Raw genomic sequence first — 16137 nt, forward strand, 5'->3', positions numbered from 1 at the left:
GTAGGATATACCAGGCCAAATTCAATCAGCGGCTCCTGAATGTAGACAAGTGGCCTTCTATGCTAGTGAGCTTGGGAGAAGATATCATCTCTCCTGTCCACAGGCCCCATAATTGCATCTCATTCCTGACTTCTGCAAAATAATGACCCTCTCCCCTCATGGTTTGCAGAACACATGGGGAGGAAATAGTAGATCTGAGCTAACTGGCCCAGAAATTCTAACCAGATGATGGAAAAATGTTTTGTCAAAGTAAGAGTTCTTTGAATTTTTAAGAGCCTTGCATAATCTAATAAACAGCCTTTTCAAGAAAGTGTCCAAAATGAGGCCAGCAAGACCATCCACCATTATTTCAATATCATTTTGCCAATTCTTTCATTTTGACGGATACAGACAGGAATCCCAAATAAAACATTCCTTCTTAGTCCTCCCCTGCTTCTTTTTTGGCAAGAGTATAAAAGACTTTTCCCCCTTAAGCAAAGCAGTAAATGACACAATGAAAGAAAAAAAAATGCCTTGCAGAACTGCATTGTGTTTTCAACTTTATTAAATAAGCAAAAAAAAAAAAAAAAAAAATGAAAGAAAGAAAGAAAAAAGAAAAAAAAACTGAAAAAAAGAGAAAAAGTAATTTTGCAAAGTCTGTTAAGCTCCCATTTGCTTGTGGAGGTGTTGGCTAGTTGTCTAGATCCTTGAGTAACTGACCTTTTTAGTTTGTTTTTATATTGTTTGTTTTCAGCTTTGTCCACAACAGGCAGTCACTTCAGACCAGGAAGTCTCTAAAAGCACCGAGACTCTTCGGAGGTTAATGCTTTTGGCCAAGATCATGGATGGGGAGGACACAGGGCTTTACCTTCAGCACCTCTCTTGGTATCTCACTATCAACAGGATGATGGCCCACAGGAGCAAAGGCACCCGTTTTCACGCACTGCCCAGTTTACCCATTTTGTCAAATCCTTTCTCCTGGCCTCCTGACTATGACACCACCGAGATGTCCATATTTTCTGCCAGGAAAATCCTGCTGGGGACAAAGCTTCTTACTTCATATTTATCTTCTTTCCATTTCAGAAAATGTCCTGTCTTACATTGCAACTCGTTGAAAGCAGGCAGGAAAGTGATTTTATAGTAAGACTAATTTACATTAAAGTGAAAATGGCGTATTATTTTGAGGGGTACCACTTCAAGTAATTTGTTTATATTTTAGTAATATATTGGGAGGCTCAGTGGTTCAGGCTTGTTGTTCTGGCACATAAGGAGGCAAAGCTAGGTGTTCAAGGCCAGCCTGGATAACATAGGAAGCCCCCACCTATATAACAACAACAACAACAACAAACAATATGACAGAGACATCCATTTCATTGAGCACTACATTTTTTGAGCGTTATATACTCTGTGTCCTGTGTCTCTATCCAAATTTTAGATTCAAAATATATTATTACTATAATATTAACCCCAAAAGAAAAATATTTATTTGTAATAATCTAAGGACTATGATATGTAAAGAAGACCTCTCCAAATGCTCAAATCATCCATATTGGGAATTGATTACTCAAATAGCTCTCTCTGTATACCTATATCTAAACCAGGACCAAAGACTGAATGGGCTCTGAAGATATCTTTGTTTTTTGTTTTTGTTTTAGAAACAGGGTCTCTCTTTGTTGCCCAGACTGGTCTTGAACTCCTGAGCTCAAACTAATCCTCCCCACTCAGGCTTCCAAAGTGCTCGGATTACAGGTGTGAGCCACTGCACCAGGACTGAAGGTATCTTTGTAGAGTGCTTCTTTTGCATGGGAGATGAAACATAGAGATCCAATACAGATGGGATTGTTCTATAGAGTAAAATGAACAAGTGCATAATTAATTCCCATGTAAGCCATTCCCTGTTTGGTCAAAAGTTTGCCAAAAGTTTCTACCATTTGATCCTCTATCTCTGAAGTGAATACTGAAGCAGTGCAATAAGGCAGCTATTAGCAGAGGAAGGGGCCTTCTTGGGACTCTTGCAGCTCACGTGGATATGGAACTGCAGAAGAGAGAGGCTGAGGTTGAGGTAAAATAAGACCCTGAAACCCAAAGGCAATTAACAAGATAGCATTGGTTAGAGTTCAAAACCTCAGAGATCCATATGGCTTTCTTGGTGGAAAACTCATTTATCTTGACCTAAGGCAGAAAGTGAGAAGGAGACAGTAGCCACTAAGACAGAAGAAAACAACTTAAACATCTGAAGAGGGAATTTCAATGGACTCCAGGTGCCTTCCTTGTAAACATTTCAGAAAAACTCCCAGAAGTTTGATAGAGCTCATGCGTGTCAATGGAACTGTAAAACCCAGTCAAGTCGCCATCCTGGTTGGACTCTAATAGGGAAGAAAGAAAGGATTAGAACCAGAGAGAAGGAAGGCTGCTTCCAAAAATAAATTTCAAGAATATCTTAGGGTAAAAGGATGGACATCTTCACTGGGGACCGAAGATGGGGAGCAAATAGCACAGAGAAAAAGGTTTATAAGGTTTAGGAGCAGAAAAATTTGATTTGGAATTCCCAATCCTGTTCCTGTTTCAAAGGGCCTCTTCTGATGCTGTCTGTTGCTGTTGTGCAAACTGGCTTTTCCTGCAGAGCCATTGAGGCATCTTCATATGCCCTGATGTCTGTGCTCTTTAACTCCCGAGATAATTATTCTCAAAGGAAGAGGTCACCGATGGAAATTCCTGTAGCTCTATTGGATAGCAAATAAATTGCATTTATTCCTTCTGGAAGAACTGGTTTAAAGCAGAATTATGGAAAGGGACTCTGTAAAGAGCAAATACAGGTTAACACTTGATTTTTTCTCAATATTCTAGAAAGATAATGAGCTGTCAGTATCCTGCAAATGTCCCATCTCTTCCTAGGATGTATGAAATCTCTCTCTTTCTGTCTCTCTGTCAAGCCATCTGGTGTTTGCATTATACTTTCATGTGTTTTTCCACTCACAACATCACATCTTCACCCACACTCTTTCATGCCAGAAATTTCATCCCAGTGATGTTTGGCCCACCCCTTCCTCTGTTTCCTTCACATATTTCTTGAAGTATCAAGATGTTCCTGAATATGCAAAGCCTTTTTCTTCCTGTCTTTTTTCTTATACAGAGCCTCTAAGTATGAAATCGACCGTCATACATAAATAGTGTACATATTTCATTTGTTTGTTCATTCATGGGTAGTAGCTGCTGTTTGTGTGAATGGTTTAGATGTTCTCTGTGGAATTATTCTCTTCTATTTTGTTAACAATGCCCACTTTCAATGGTAACACACTGCAAACTAGAAAATATATTCTTTAACCAGGATTTTAAAAAAAATAGGTATATAGGAATGTTCCTTGAGAGACAGAGAGAAAATATTGGTGCTCATACATTTATGTATATATATGAAAATATACTCCTATTTATATACACACATAGAAATGTACATGAATGAACATAAATATACGTGTATCTATGAATATACACATGTATGTATCTATCATAATACCATCCTTTGTTTTATATTTTTGTGTATATTTCAAAACATATTCAAGATTTTTATACCGTGGTACCCAAATATAATTTATTTATATTCAAAACAGTGTCTACACCATCATGACTAAACTGTGGCTGAAAATCATTTGATAATGAAGCAATGGAGCTGACAATGATATTCACTCATTGCCTGGTTTTTTTTTTTTTTTTTTTTTTGGTGCTTTTAAAAATTGCTGTCTAATTATAGAATTGTATTCACTCCTGTTTTAATAAATAAGAGACGATTTACAATAACTCACTTGCAGCAATGTGCTTTGAATCATTTCAGAGAAGATGGAGCACAGAAGAGACTGGCTGACACCACAGTATGATAAAAAAAAAAAATAGGAATCAGTGGTATTTATAAGATGGATAAATAAAGCACGCACCCACCCCTCTTAACCCACTGCATGGTCAAGTTCTTAGGAAGGTGATGAGGCAACCTCTCCAATATTCCCTTTATAGAACTCCACTAATATTCCGCTTGGTGATGACAAGGTTGAATTTAGATTGGTTGATAGTTGGTACTGAGCCCAAAACCAGGGTTGAAGTTGTTCTAGGGAGAGGCTGGATTGAGGCACAATGTACGGCTAACGTTAACCTCCTCCTGACCAGACACCCCAGCAGAAGAGCCTTGACACAAACCCAGTGTATCTCCTGAGTGGGCAAATACAAAGAGCGATCCAGGGTGTTAGTTGCTAGTTGCATGACCTGAGCAGCAATGCAGGGAGGACCTTCCTTTTGCCTTTGAGCCTCCTCCTCCAGAGAAACTTTTACCAGGGACCTGGCAGTGAGACTTGTGTGTCATGTAGTGGTGAATGATTTAGATCCCCGGACTCTTGTTCTACTGAAGACCCTCCCTCCAGGATCCTGCATTGAACTGGCCTTGCTGCAGCCTTCCTGAGTCTGTCAGCAGTAAAGGCAACAGTCCCCAGAATGGAGCATTTTAGCCAATAGTTAAAAGTCCTGGTATTTTCTCCACAAAGTGATGATAAGAAAGGGGGTTGACCCCTCAATCATATCAAAAATGTTTGGAGGTCACTGGGTAGACATGAAAGACAACCTGTTGAAAATTTAGATGGAGGTCTGGAGTCATACAAGCAGAGGAAAAAGACTGAAAAGAAATAATGTCAGAATGTTAATGATATGGTGATGTTAGAGGTGATTTTATTTTTTTTCTTTGTACTCTGTAGTGTGAATTCTCTAAAAGGAGCATTTTTTAAACAAGAAAAAAATATACAATGTTAAAATAGGCACAGAAAACCTGAATACAATAAAATACTTTTAAATAAGTTCACACTCATATCTAGAAACTCTAACCAAATCTAGTTTGCCAACAGTCACAAAAGGTAATTCTATTTAGATTAAAAATGTGAGCTATGACTATCTCACTTTCAGATATTCACAGAATAGAATAGCAGGACTAAATTGTGTGCATGGCTGAGGAAACATAGCTTTTTGTTTTCTCTGTGTCAGGTGCTTTCTCTCTCTTTAACCAAGATTACATTTCCAGAGTACCTACTTCTCCATTTCTCCTGCCTTTTATTTTTCCGTGGTTGCAATCTCCTGTAATTATGAGAAAAAAGTTTTTTTTAACTGGCTCTGAGATTAGCCAGTTTGGAGCCAACCTGACGATTCCCAGTTGGTGCTAATAATCTTCTCTGTAGACACACAAGTTTTCAGGACATTCAACTCTGCTCTGAGACTTAAAACAGCTGGAAAATGTATGACTTGAGTTTTTAGATCTGACAGCATTTGAATCCACTGTCAAATAGTACTTAATACCTGTTAATCTTTTTGCAGTTTATTTTCTTGTGCTTAGATATTTGCTACAGTAATTAAAAGCAGTTATGAATTCCTGAAATATAATTCCAAATCCCTAGTTCTAATGAGTCAATCCAGTGCTTGGATAAACAAATACCAAAGTTCAGGAGAGGGTTAAAAAGTTGGGAGTTGTCTTTATTTTTGAATCACACTGTCTTTAAATTGCACAGTATTATCCTTAAACTGTACAAATTCAACCTGAAAGGACAAAGCATTCCTCAAATTAAGGCCTTTTGCACTTTGGTGATACATCTTTATTTACGAAAACCTGACATCTCCATTTCATTAAATTTTTAGCACTAATCTGTGCTTCTTGCTAGATATTTAACAAATGAAGTTTTTGTTAATGTATTAGTCTGTTCTCACACTGCTAATAAAGACATACCAGTGACTGGGTAATTTAGAAAGGAAAGAGGTTTAATTGACTCAAGTTCTGTATGGCTGGGGAAGCCTCAGGAAACTTAGAATTATGGCAGAAAGGGAAGCACATCCTTCTTCACATGGCAGCAGCAAGGAGAAGTGCTGAGCAAAATGGGAAAAAGCCCCATATAAAACCATCAGATCTCATCAGAACTCACTCCCTATCATGAGAAAGCATGAGGGTAATCCCCTTATGATTAAATTACCTCCCACCAAGTCCCTCCCACCACATGTGGAGATTATGGGAACTACGATTCAAAATGAGATTTGGGTGGGGACATAGCCATCCGTATCAGTTAATGACAATTTCGTTCATAAATTCATTCATTCATTCATTCATTCACAGCCCTCTGGATTACATATACCAGGGAACAAAACAAGTTAAAAAAAAATCTCTGGTCTTGGGGTGCTAAAATTCTACTAGGTGGAGAATAAACATAATAAATAAGTAAAATACATGGTATTTTAAGCCCTTTGGAAAACATGCAACATGGTGGGAGATATGGAGAGCAGACTGCAATTTTAGTTGGGGATGGTTCTGTGTCAGTCTCACTGAGAAGGTGACTTCCAAAGGCTTGCAAAAGAAAAGTGGGTTAGCCAAGCAAAGGGAGCAGCCTCGGCAGGCAGAATGAATGGTGCAGGAATCCTGAAGAGGGAGAGAACGAGTGGGAGGGGAGAGGTGGAGGAACAGCAGTGCAGCTGTGAGAGGGATGGGGGCCCAGTGAGAGGTGAGGTCAGAGAGGTCATGGGGTGGAGGAGTACAGATTACATAGGGTCTCCTGGGCCATTATGAAGATCTTGACTTACTCTGGTTGAAGAGGGAGCTATTGCAGGATTTAAATGAAGAACTGGTGGCCCCTGACTTTTGAAGGTCACTCTAGCTGCCATGTTGAGACTAGATTGAGGCCAGGCAAGGGTGGAAGCAGGGAGACCAGGTAGGAAGAGGATTTACTTAGACCAAAGCAGTAGCAGGGAAAGTGGTGAGAAGTGGTCAGACCCTGGATCTACTCTAAAGGTGGCACTAACAGAGTTTGCTGCGGGATTCAAGATGGGGTGTGAGAGAAAGGGAGGGGACAAAAATGAGATAGTCCAAGGGTAAAGGGAAAAGTGGAGTTTCTATCAACTGAGTTTGTATGCCTTTGTTTCTGGGACTCAGGGGTAAACTTCTGAAAGACAAGGACATGCCCTGTGTTCTGTAAACATCACAGAATCAAGAAACAATAAAAATGATGTCTAAACATAAAGTTGAATATTCCCCCTCATTTATCTGCAACCTACAGGGAGCTTGAGCCTTTCCTATTCCATAGGGAACATCTCAAGCTCCACTCTGGGGCCTGCCATCTAGGCTGGCACCTGAGGGTAGATGTTTCTGGGCCCTCATCATTCCCCTTAGAGTCTTAGTGATGACCTATGGATGGCATGGGGATGGGTTACTTCTTATCTGTTCTGGATATGTTTTACCCTTTGGACTCCATGGGAATCCAGGTACTTTCCCAAACATGTAAAAGTTCAGGAGAGGGATAGAGGACAAGGGATGAGATCAGGTTGTACTCCAGGTCTCACTATCTTATTTTCTTGCACTGCAAACAATGCAGGCTTAATCTAGAGGGCATGGGACAAAAATACTTGAAATTTTTGACAGAGGCCAGCTCAAAAACATAAATGAATGACCCTGGCCAGATGGAAACAATGGGGAGTAAGTGGTGCTGACTGTGGCAAAACAAAGAGTTGCAGGTGATGGCTGCTATGAGAAAATGTAAGCCCAATAAACAAAACGTCTGTGAGTGGATTGCAGCCCAGGAACCACTTCTTGGCCAATGGCTTGGGCCATGGGAGCAGTACCATGAAGACTCTCTCTTGGTCTTTGGAAGGCTCCTCCCTCTAACTCTAACTCCTCCCTTCCCCTTTCCCACAGCCCTTTCTTTAACCCATTCATTGCCTACACTACACTACCCAATTCACCCTACACTACTTCCTGACTTTTGCTCAGCCCCTACAAAAATAATCCGGTTCTGGATCTTTTTGTTCCCCTGTGTCTTGCCAACTCTACTGAAATAAACGCATAAGATGTTTGTCTACAGATGTGAAGTAATTCATAAGTTTTACATTTCAGTATTTACCTATACAAATTTACCAATGTACACTCCTAGCAGCATGCTGCAAGGGAGTCTTCAGTATGCCAACACTTGACTCACAATTGTTTTCATTTTTTCCAGTCACATGGGCAGGAGAAATAGTCTTTCTTTTTCTCTGTGTTTTCCTGATTGTTGGTGAGGTTGAGTATCTTTTCAAGTGTTTGTTGATTATCTGAATTTTCTTCTGTGGATTAACTACTCATATCCTTTGACCCTTGTTCTATTGTGTGGTTTGTCTGTTGTCCTTCCTTTAACAGTTAAATATTTCACAAATATTTTTTCTCAGACTGTTTTGTGTTTTGCGTGTGTGTGTGCGTGTGTGTGTGTGTGTGTTTTAATGCTGTTTATGGTGTCTTTCATTCCTCAAAATAATTTCCTTAAGGTCATTATATCTGATTTTCTTTTCCATTATGGATTCTGAGTGTTCTATCTTCTTGTGGAAGACTGTCCCTGTATCAAGCTTGTAAAGAGAGTCTCCTTTATTTTCTTCTACATTCACAAATTTGGTCTTTACATTTGGCCTTTTCATTCATCTGAAAATTCTTTTTTAAATCATATGAAAATTAGTATTTTCTTCAAATGGTTAGCCAACATTATTTTCTGAAAAAAAAAAAATCCATTGTTTCCCACAACTTTACAATGTGGCCTTCACCTATATTCAATTCTAGTCACTTAATTCAACAGCAAACATTTGTTGAGCTCTGCTACATGGAGAACTCTGCAAGGTAGAGTTAAGGCTCAAACTAGAGTCAAAACCAGATGGGCTGCTGGACTCCATCAGTGTTAGCCTTGATTCAATACTCTCTGCTGGACTTTACTGTTTTCAAAAGTAACGGATCATTAGCTTTCTAAGAATATTTCATACCTATTAATGGTAGTTCCAACTATACCAATGATCTAAGATTATAACATATTTTTATCATGAAACAGAAACAAATAAAGAGGTAATCTGTAAAAAGCTCCCCAGCTTTCCCATGTCCTCATTATAACTCCATTCCAGGTTCTCCTCTTATCCTTGAAAGAGCACCCGTCTATCTGTGAGCATCATGAGCAGGAATGCAAGTCCAGTGCCACCTTTGCTCCCTGCAAACGAAATATATTAATTTCCCATGTCTCTCATTGATTCCTGACCCATTCAGGAGGAATTCGAAGGGAGAGCAAGAGAGTGTTGCAGCATGACTACCTGCAGCTGCAAGCAAGGGCACCTCCCTGCTTCTCTTGCTTTTCCCCTTTCCCCTTTTCCTTGCTGGCCTTCAAGTGAAAAAGACTCATCTCCCCTTAGACCCAGGAAACAGGAAGAAATATCTCATTGACTTGAGAAACATGTCTAATGAAAATACATTGATTCCTTTAATGCCTAGGGAGATTGCAAATCTATTTAGGGAAATATATCTTAAAATTTTGTCTTGAACTTGAAGTTCATCCGGACATGTCCTCTCTGTAATGCAAGTATAAGGGGAACCATGGCAGATTTTTAATGTCAACAGTGATTTTTCTTTAGGGGCATTCCATGTAAACTATTGACACCTCCAAGGGTCCAAAGTGAAAGTCCTACATTGAGCTGTTTATATAAGTTTTCACAGTTCAATGGGAAAGCAAATCTCTATTTTAAGTATAGATGTTTTTCCTCTCCATTATCCCATCATGAAACCTGCTTTTGACCTAACGCAAGGTCAAAAGCAGGACCTTGACCTGCTAGAATGGAGGCTTCAGGGTGTGCCTGAAGACTAAGAAGGAGACATACTATTTGAAGTGATCTCTACGATATTTATGATTTCAAGAGCTCTATTTTTGGCTCTTGTAAGGCCTGGTTTTGACTACTCTGCACACTACTTCACCTCTTGCCTCCTTTACTTTCTTTCCCTTCTCACCACCATCACCCCTGTTCATCAGTGGAAGCCAACTAAAGAGAGAATGAATGGCTGATGAAAACTACAACGGAAGCCAATCTTGAAAGAATGGACTTTCCAGGAGGTGAAGTGTAGGAGAAAGGTCCAGGGATAAGGAGAGACACTGATGACAGCAGGACTGGCAATGGTAAGAGCCAGGCGTCACAGACCGAGGTCCTTCACCCCAAGGTGAAGCCCACAACTTCTTCCATTCTTCCTCCGCCATGTGAAAATATCCTCCAAGATGTGTTACTCTTATGTATTTGTTACTAATCCCATCCACTTGTTTCTCATTGGAAGAAAATATTTCTAATTCATTGGAGAAGTTTAAATTCTAGTAAAATTTTTAGTGTTTATGATTCAGAGTTAAATAGAATCCCCTAATTTACATTGATTTTCTTTTAAAAGGATGAGTTTGGTCTTTCAAAATGTGAAATGCCTCCACAATAGTTATCTTCAACTGGTTTTATCTTCTTGCTTGCTTCATTGTCCCTGGCCCTTTTGGAAAGTTGACTTTATTTTATACACCCAGATACTTTTGCTTCACCCATTTGCTGTGCTCCTGAGGCACTCCCAAACTTAAAGTAAAAGGATGAATTTGCTGATTTTTCTTCCATGAATAAGCCATATCCTCTACAGCAAATGGGCATAAGCTCTGTAGGCTTCTTGTCCTCATTGGCATAGGGTTTTAGACTTTGTGGAGACAAAAAAAGAAAAAAAAAACTCAAATTCCCTTAGAACAAATGACCCAGATTAGAGAGCAATGTATTGACTAGGAGGGAAATGGACAGAAAGAAAATATGTAGCTTGTCTCTACAACTGTAGTTTTTAAGCCCAAATAGTTTCTTGGAAGGCTCCTTTGGGTGGGAGGGTTTATTGATTTTTTAAAATTTCTTTAGTTCCTTTCTAAGTCCTACTTCTGGGGCCACTGCTGGATCATCAACTCCCCAGCACAAAAGAAGGCACCGAAGTCCCCAAGGCTGTCCAGAGAACAAAGGGGAGCCCGCTGCATACTGATAAATTGCTCGTGTTAGCACCTGTAAATCTGTTTTGCATTTCATTTCAACCTTTCTTCACTGCCGATAACAGCCCCTGAAAATGAATCTTGACAGCATGTTGTGATTTTACAGTATCCAGCAGCAAAGCCCAACTAATTGTGAGCATATGATTTTTCAAGCACTAAATTTTATACTTAGTCCATGGCTCTGACAAACTTGCTTATTTGGCAGTTGCTAATCATTAAGGCATTAATTGCTTTTCTCCCAGCATTCAAGCAAGATGAAGTTTGTTTTCTAAAAAGCAACTTCTGCTAAGCTGGGCAGTCATCTTTGTTTCTTTGTGGGCTGTTCCTGTGGATGTGTTTTTTGCTGAACTGTTTCAAGAAAAAACAAAATACTGTTGAGATAGCAAACAAAGGCCCCTGTGCTGAAGTCTTGCAGAAGGGCAATTCCAGTGGTGTCTAGTTTCAGGCTAGAATACTAAGATCATAATTTCAGGCCATCGATGGCTCTCCCAGATGTCTTTGGTCAAGTTAATCACAGTTTGCCTGAAGGTTGAGTTTTCAGGTAATCCATCATGGCATAATTGTAAATCAAGATTCCTTCTAGCTAAAAGTTGGGAGGTTTTAGAGCAGCCTGAGACTATGAACCATGAACATAAGGCCCCCAGCCACCATCTTTTGAGTTGTGCAACTGAAGCTAATTTCACAAATGCTGAAGAAGGCTCAAGATGTTACATGTCAAATGGACACATGAAGTGATTGTCATTTGCGTCAGTAGGAGCACATATGATGTTGTAGGACTCAGGCACACCTGGCCTTGTAATGGACCCTCCAGTGATGGAAGATTTGCATCCTAGATGGGTAGGCATTGACACCATACCTAGCGTGTCCTCCGCCAGACACCATGGGGGTGTGGAGTATGTCCGCCGATGTCCTTGTCGCTAGAGGAGAAAGCACATTTTTCTGTTTCTCTTAGCTTTTTCTCCCTAGTTCCACAAACCCCTTTAGTCTATGTTGCTTTTCTTCAGCCTGATTTTAATATTTTCCCTTATTTACACTGAATTCCAATTTAAGTTAGAAAACCTAGTATTGAAGACCAAATCTGCTTCAGAGGATCTCTAATCCTTGATGTCCAAAGTGTTACCTGATAAAACATATACAAAATTTTATACACACACTCATACCCTATTGTATGTTCATTACTTATATCATTTCACTTACTCCTCCACTTACCCAGTAAATTAGGTATTCTTACTGCCCCCCATCTATTTTTTTTCCAGATGAGGAAATTCAATGGTGAAGTAAAACATTGTCCAGAGCCTTCTGAATTTCGCAGGTGCACAGCCAGGATTTGAACCCTGGACTGCCGGTCTTTGGAGAACACCCACACCATCAAAACTTCCATGCATGGGCCTCATGGCAATCATTATGCATTTTTATTTTTTCCATCAGCTATTCTGACCTCCTTCCATGGCACATCAGCTGGGAGTGCTCCTGAGGATTAACACGGCACTTGTTCATGCCCTGGTGTACCTCCCAGAGCTCTGGCTCATCTTAACACCACTTAGAGATGTTGCTCTGTTTCTTTCCTAACCTGAGCTTCACAACAACATCTCTTGCAACCAAGACAAAATGGAATGGTCAGAGAGGAAAATAAGAAACTGGCTTTCCTTTCATGCCATGCTGTCCCAGGGGTGGTTTTCGATACGTGTGAAAGAGACTCAGAGTCTATATCCTTTGAGTTAACAAAACCACGTTACTACCTGTTCAGAAGGAAACAGCAGTGGTATTCACAACACAAAGGAAAAAAAAATTAAGGCAGTTGTCTCTATGAGTTTCCCAGATCATGAAAAGTAAATGTATTTTTCCTTGCATTCTATCCAAGAATATTTGCAACAGTGGAACTCCAGCTAAAATTCAAAGTCAATTCTCAATCCCTCAAAGTTACTTCTACTAAATAGGGAAGTTTATTGCTAATGACCCCGGAGAAACAGTCAGGTGGACCACATATCTTCTGCCTCTGGTCTTGCTAGGCATTGCCAATTCATCACTGCACTTTGTTTCCCTGGGCCCTGACCCAGTCACACAAGACAGTCACTACAATCAATCAGACTAGATGCTCAAGAGGAAGCAGAGTCTACACTGCATACCTAGAATGATGCAAACAGCAATATCACAATCAGAGTTACTTTTTTCTAAGTGAATATTCTGTCACTGCTGTCTCTGGCACAGTTGCTCTCTCTAAACCTCCTTTTAAAATTCCTTTCTTATGTTGTTAGGGTCAGGTGACTACAAAAGGTCATGCTTCTGAGGATGTATGGGTGCTATGGAGAGTTGACTAACCCCCACTGGGAGTAAAGGAACTGCCATTCTCAATCCTCTGTCTTTTCTTCCTAAGCACCTCCTGTTTGAGGAAGTTAATATCTCAGTTAGAGAGAATTTGTTTTCATAAAGAAGTAGGAACTCTCTTGGAACTGTAAAAGTACTTCCTTGAAATAATTATTTCTGATTCAGGGCCCCTTTGCCGCTCATACATTCAGAAATCAGGAGCACTTTAACAGGATATTTTCTTGATTATATGATTTGCATGCAGGTCAATAGAGGGTAGGGGGTATCTCTTCACCTTTGTACAAAGTTAAGGACAATCTAGTTGGAGATATTAAAATAGTTTAGTGTTCTGACCAGTCACAGACAAGGAATAAAATGTATTTGCTGTTGTGAAATTGTGTGTGTGTGTGTGTGTGTGTGTGTGTGTGTGTGTGTGTAATCTGCCAGCACAGTTGCTTAGGGAGGGGACTGGATGTACTGAGAAGAGTAATCTGCTCTCTACATCCCCTTACCTTTATTCTTTCCCCTAGGTATTCTCAGAACAAATTTATAGCCCATAGGTTAACAGGGAGCTATGTTTCTCACTGTAAGTTTCCAATGACAGCAGAGTAAACATGCTTGCTATAAATTGGCAACTGCCTCCGATTCAGAGGTTCTGTTCTTACGATTCACAACTGGAATGGAAAAGAAGGAAGTAGCTAAATGGAAGAGGCCTCATATTGTTGCTTTATAGGGTGTTTCATTCAGCTGTTCTTCTTGGCTCTTCACAAAACAATAGTTACCTTTTCTTAATAAAAATACTCAGTGAACTAGGAATAAAAGGGAACTTCCTCAACCTGATAAAGGCCATCTGTGAAAAACCCACAGCCAACATTACACTTAATGCTTTCCCCTTAAGATCAAGAAAAATACAAGGATGTCTACTCTTGACACTTCTATTCAACACTGTACTAAGAGTTATATCCAGAATTATTAGGCAATAAAAAGAAATAAAAGACACCCAGACTGGACTGAAAGAAGTAAAACTATTTCTATTCTGAGGTGACATATTCTTATATACAGAAATCCTAAGGCATCCACTAAAAAACTGTTAGAACTAGTAAATGAATTCATCAGGTTTACTGGATACAAGATCAATGTATTCGTCCATTCTCATATTGCTATAAAGAAATACCTGAGACTGGGGCAAGGTACGGTGGTTCATGCCTATAATGCCAGCACTTGGGAGACCAAAGCAGGTGGATCACTTGAGGTCAAGAGTTCGAGACCAGCCTGGTCAACATGGTGAAAACCCATCTCTACTAAAAATACAAAAAAATTAGCTTAGCATGGTGGTGGGCACCTGTAATGCCAGCTACTTGGGAGGCTGTGGTGGGAGAATTGTTTGAGCCCAGGAGGCAAAGGTTGCAGTGAGCCAAGATCACACCACTGCACTCCAGCCAGGGCAACAGAGTGAGACCCTGTCTCAAAAACAACAACAGAAACAAAACAAAACAAAACAAAACAAAAACAACCTGAGACTGGGTAATTTTTAAATAAAAGAGTTTTCATTGGCTTATGGTTCTCCAGGCTGTACAGAAAGCATAGTGGCTTCTGCTTCTGGGGAGTCCTCAGGAAGCTTCCAATCATGGCAGAAGGCAAAGGGGAAGCAAGGCATCCCACGTGGTGGGAGCAGTAGCAAGAGAAAGAGAAGCGGAAGTTGCTGCATACATTTTAACAGCCAGATCTTATGAGAACTCACTCACTATCCTGAGAGTAGTACCAAGGGAGGCTGGTGCTAAACCATTAATGAGAAATCCACTGCCATGATCCAGTCACCTCCTACTAGACCCACCTCCAACACTGGGGATTACAATTCGACATGTGATTTGGTGGGAACACAGATCCAAACCGTATCAATCAATCCACAAAAATCAATTGTATTTTTATTTTATTTATTGATTTATTTATTTTTTATTATACTTTAAGTTCTAGGGTACATGTGCACAACGTGCAGGTTTGTTACATATGTATACTTGTGCCATGTTGGTGTGCTGCACCCATTAACTCATCATTTACATTAGGTATATCTCCTAATGCTATCCCTCCTCACTCCCCCTTCCCCACAATAGGACCCGGAGTGTGATGTTCCCCTTCCTGTGTCCAAGTGATCTCACTGTTCAATTCCCACCTACGAGTGAGAACATGCGGTGTTTGGTTTTCTGTCCTTGCAATAGTTTGCTGAGAATGATGGTTTCCAGCTTCATCCATGTCCCTACAAAGGACACGAACTCATCCTTTTTTTATGGCTGCATAGTATTCCATGGTGTATATGTGCCACATTTTCTTAATCCAGTCTGTCACTGATGGACATTTGGGCTGATTCCAAGTCTTTGCTATTGTGAATAGTGCCACAATAAACATACTTGTGCATGTGTCTTTATAGCAGCATGATTTATAATCCTTTGGGTATATATCCAGTAATGGGATCGCTGGGTCAAATGGTATTTCTAGTTCTAGATCCTTGAGGCATCGCCACACTGTTTTCCACAATGGTTGAACTAGTTTACAGTCCCACCAACAGTGTTAAAGTGTTCCTATTTCTCCACATCCTCTCCAGCACCTGTTATTTCCTGACTTTTTAATGATTGCCATTCTAACTGGTGTGAGATGGTATCTCATTGTGGTTTTGATTTGCATTTCTCTCATGGTGAGTGATGATGAGCATATTTTCATGTGTCTGTTGGCTGTATACATGTCTTCTTTTGAGAAGTGTCTGTTCATATCCTTTGCCCACTTTTTGATGGGGTTGTTTTTTTCTTGTAAATTTGATTGAGTTCTTTGTAGGTTCTGGATATTAGCCCTTTGTCAGATGAGTAGATTGCAAACATTTTCTCCCATTCTGTAGGGTGCCTGTTCACTCTGATGGTAGTTTCTTTTCCGGTGCAGAAGCACTTTAGTTTAATTAGATCCCATTTGTCTATTTTGGCTTTTGTTGACATTGCTTTTGGTGTTTTAGACATGAAGTCCTTGTCCCTGCCTA

The sequence above is a fragment of the Piliocolobus tephrosceles genome, chromosome 14 (assembly GCF_002776525.5).
Source record: "Piliocolobus tephrosceles isolate RC106 chromosome 14, ASM277652v3, whole genome shotgun sequence".
Classification (NCBI taxonomy): Eukaryota; Metazoa; Chordata; class Mammalia; order Primates; family Cercopithecidae; genus Piliocolobus; species Piliocolobus tephrosceles.